Genomic DNA, 4,529 nt, shown 5'->3' on the forward strand with positions numbered 1-4,529 from the left:
CTCATGGCCGCTCTCACCCTGGGGCCTTCTGGGCTTGCCTCTTAAAGAAGCAGTATACAGCCACCTAATGGCGCAGCGGGAAATGACTTGACTAACAAGCCAAAGGTTGCCGGTTCGAATCCCAGCTGGTATTTCCCCCAGACTATGGGAAAACACTTATTTTGGGCAGCAGCGATACGGGAAGGTGCTGAAAGCATCGTCTTATACTGTGTGGGAAGAGGCAATGGTAAACCTCTCCTGTATTCTACCAAAGAAAAACCACAGGGTTCTATGGTCGCCACAAGTCGCCACTGACTTGCACAAGTCGACACCGGGCACACTTTACCTTTACTTTACACAACAGTACATTTGACAGGCGACGCTCTACAGGTCTCAGGTCTCCTGGGAGGGCCAAAAATCACTGTCCTCCAAATGTCCTGATTATCTTGACTAGCTCTATTTTCTTGTTCTTTAAAGCGCTCGCTCTCTCACTCTGGATGAGACTATACTAGGGAGAGGAGTGGATTCTGGCTACGCCTAAATGTTCATCTTCACACTATGAACAGTGGCCATTCAATCGGCTTTCCTGTGAGACGTAACAAATAAATTCTTGAGTTGTCAGGAAAGGCTCTCACCACTGTCCTCGCAGAATTTCCAGCTCTATTTCCGAAAGAACTGGATGTGTTATGTTCCTTGTGGAGTACCTATGGGTGAGAAGGAGGTAGTGGCAGACGCAGGGTAACCTGCAGAGACCTCAGTATTTACAAAAATCTGAAGGTCAACAAACCAAGGGGGCAAAAAATAACTCCGAACTGCCCCATCGCAACTGAAAGAATGGAATGTTTGTGGACTCGGAGGGTAGTTAACAGACAACCAGGTGGGCAGAGCTAATGGCAAAGAGTAGGGAAGGAGGGCTTGAACAAAAAAATTGGCAAGATTCTCAACTTGAAGACAGTTGCAACCGCCTTCTGCTTCTGAGGGTGGAAAGTGCCTAAAACCTCCGCTATACAGACAAGGCTCAGGTTCACACACACAGAATATACCGCAGTATTTGCTTTCAGGTCAAATGCCTGAGGCATGGTTCTTCCTATCTCGCTTATGTAACATGGGGGAAGAAATAATAAAGCATTACTCACGCATTGCTAAAACCCAAAGTCCATTTCAAATGGTACGGCTAAGTTTTTCCAGGATGATAGATTTAAAAAGAAACGTGATATCATCCTTTTAGTAACTGCTACCTCAGCGGAGGTGCAAAACGAAGACAGCGTGAAGCTTTGATAGGTCTTGTGACATTTATTAAAGGACTCAGGGTGGAACTGGAACTTTCTCTCCCCTTTCCTTTATCCTCACCACCAGGAAGTTGGGCTGGTAAAAATGGGGTTTCAGTTCAGGTTCACTGGTATTTTTAAACACTGAAATGTAATTCCAGTTACAGTCAGCGACCGACATCCAGGCTAAGTTTCACAATCATACTACCCAGAAATTACTCAAAAGAACGACTGAATTTCAACAGGAGTACTCAGGAGGAATTTAGTCTATATGACAGCCAGGATCTGATGTTACAAAGTGGTTCCGATCCTTTGAACTGGTTTCGAAACAGTCTAGATCTATTTCTCGCAAAATAATAGCAAACGCATTGGCTTGAAAAGGTGGGTAGACGGGGTCATAGCTCAGTGGTAGACTGCTTTGCACGGAAATGGTCCCCTGATTCAATCCCTGGCAGCATCTCCAGGTAGGGCTGGGAGAGACTCCTGCCGGAAACCTTGAAGAGCTGCTGCCAGTCTGTGTTGACAATACTGAGCAAGAGGGACCAAGGGTCGGACTCAGGCTGAGGGGAGGGGTCCGCTGAGCTCCAGCAGACAGACAGCCAATCAGGAGCCGAGGAGATCGGTCTCCACCCTTCTCCCTCTCCTTCTGCAGTGGACACATCGCTGAGGATGCGTTGGCTTCAAGCCAGCCCTCCTCCGACGGGGAACAAATATTGTGGCCGCGGTGTGAAATGCCGACGGTTTGGGGACCATTCGTCCCCGAACTGACAAGCTGCACGCCCAGCCCAGCCTATTCTTGGGCCTTCAAGCTGTCTGAGGGGAGGGTCACTTCATCAAAGCACCTGGACAAGATCTCAAGTCAGGGGCTAGTGAGGCACAGGCACCGTGGCACGGCTTGGGAACCATCCGATTCGAGGGTGATACAAATAGAGAACAGGGAGTTCTTTTCCGCTTCTGTATAAAGGAACTGTGTCGGGGGGGTTGCTTTTTGGACAAACCACACAGGCCTTTATTCAGGCGCCTGTCTTATATGCATGGTGCCACTTTATCTATACAAAGTACAATCATCCAGCGCCAATGCGATTGTTTTCCCAATCACGGTTTTGAGTATCCACGACTGGGAAATTGTGACCGGTCTGGCCAATCAGGTCCTCAGTATTTGCAATTTGGTGAGGTTATTATTATTATTTTTTTTTTGGTAATTTTTGGAGATGTTGGGGGGTTTGGGGTGATTTTGGTGGGTCTGGGGTGGTTTTTTGGGGGGGTGATTTCTGGGGGTTTGGGTGATTTTCAGGCACTTGGGGTGATTTTGGGGGGTTTGGGGTGATTTCTGGGGGTCCCCCCTCACTCTTCTTGCTGACCAGTAATGGCTTCAAGAGATTCCAGGTGACTTTTGGCAACTCTTCTGTTATTTTTTCTGTATTTTTCGGTCTTTTTGTGACCGGGATTCCCCTAACCCCCTGTACCCAATACTTTTAAATTGCTCGCCAACCGGGAATTTGCCAGCCACGAGGTTTTCCCGGAACGGAACCCTTGCGCTTGGGGAGGGATGGCTGCATACAATATTTCCTTGGAAGGCCCCAGTTTCTCCTTATAATCTTTTCCTCTCCCTTTGTCATCCTCCGATTTATTGTTCATTTCCATTCCATCCCTTTATGGTCTTCTCCCCCTGTCCAGATTTTGACTGGAAGCTCCTTGGGGCAAGGTCCTTCCTTCCTCTCTCCTTTTGGAAAGCTGATCTGCAAAGTGCGGTATGCATTTATGGTGCATCGATAAGAACATAAATAATAGATTGTCTACTGCACACAAAGGTGTGTCTCCTCGTGGCAATCTTCTCTTCCGTCATCCTCCTCTCCCTCGTGCCCATGACTCTTTTATGTTCCTAGGAAGGCCAATGCTTTTCCTGAAAAAATGGTCACATCTCGTTCTGTCCTCATGGTGACTACCAGGAAATGGACTTAAAAACCTGGAAGAAAAAAAGCCGAGTGGGCGACAAAAAGGAGAGTCACTCCACTCCCGCCCATATTTCCCTGATCTCCTGGCATGGCTCCTGCACTTTCAACAACTACCTGACAGACAGACATCCAACAGGTGTAGATGACCCTGGCAAAGAGATGGGACTTTGCCAACTGGGTGTCCACCAGTGTACATCACTGATGGCACTATATATGGATGATAATGATCGATGTTGTACTAGCAACACACCACACAGGCAGACATTCAACAGGCATAGAGTTCCCTGGCATAGAGACGTGTCTTCGTTTGTTGTCTCTTTGCCTGTAAGCTACATTTGGGGTACTATATTATGATTACTGACACCAATTATATGATTACTTACATCGGACAAGCATGGACAAGTTCAAAGGACAAGTTCTCCGGCATGGGGATGGGGCTTCATCTGCGGAATGTCTACCTGTCGGGCAGAATCCTCATAAGAAGCTGATGGCGACAACAGTAGTAACAGCAAGAAGAATAAATATTTGCGTTATAGTATCGTCCGTGTAGTGCATGAATTTTGCAGAGTAACATAATACCACAAATATTTATATTCCGCTTTTCAACAAAAGTCCCCAAAGGGACTTTCTCTGTGCCCTGCCATTTCAAGCCTCAGGAGAAGCCCTGCCGAGAACTTGTGTATTTATGTATTGTTTAAACATGTCCCTCTTATTTTAACTGCAGCAAGGCAGGCAGAAATCCAGCAGGTGAAGAGTGTTTTTTGGGGTGCCAATGTTGTTCTTGGTGGGTGGGTGGGTGGCTTATGTGTGGAATTTCTGCCTGCTCTGCCATTATTCAAGGCCCAGGAGAAGCCTGCCTGGATAGCTTATTTTTCTGATTGTCCTTAAAATGTCAGCCTGGTCTTGACTGCAGCAGGACCGGCAGGCAAGAGTATTTCCTGGGTGCCAGTACTGTGTCTGTTGCGGCTGTGTGTGTGTGCGCGTGCCCACACACACACACTTTATCTGTTGCACTCGTGCCTGCCATGTGCGTTAAAAACACCAGAAGTCATGCCTGGAAAAGGCAAGTGGGAACATAGTAAACTGCTGCCTACTGAGCCGGACCCTCGGTCTCTCTAGCTCAGGATTGCCCGCCCTGACTGGCAGCAGCAGTTCTCCAAGGTTACAGGCAGGCGTCGGAGATGCTGCCACGGAATGACTCTTGGACTTCGCCGCCTCCATCTGGGTCGTGCGGGCAGGAGGCGGAGGCGGTGTTTCCCGGTGGGCGGGCCCAGAAGGGGGCTGGAGCTGCAGCCACCTCCCACTGGAGTCCATCCATCTGGGCTGC

The sequence above is a fragment of the Hemicordylus capensis genome, chromosome 17, assembly GCF_027244095.1.
Source record: "Hemicordylus capensis ecotype Gifberg chromosome 17, rHemCap1.1.pri, whole genome shotgun sequence".
Classification (NCBI taxonomy): domain Eukaryota; kingdom Metazoa; phylum Chordata; class Lepidosauria; order Squamata; family Cordylidae; genus Hemicordylus; species Hemicordylus capensis.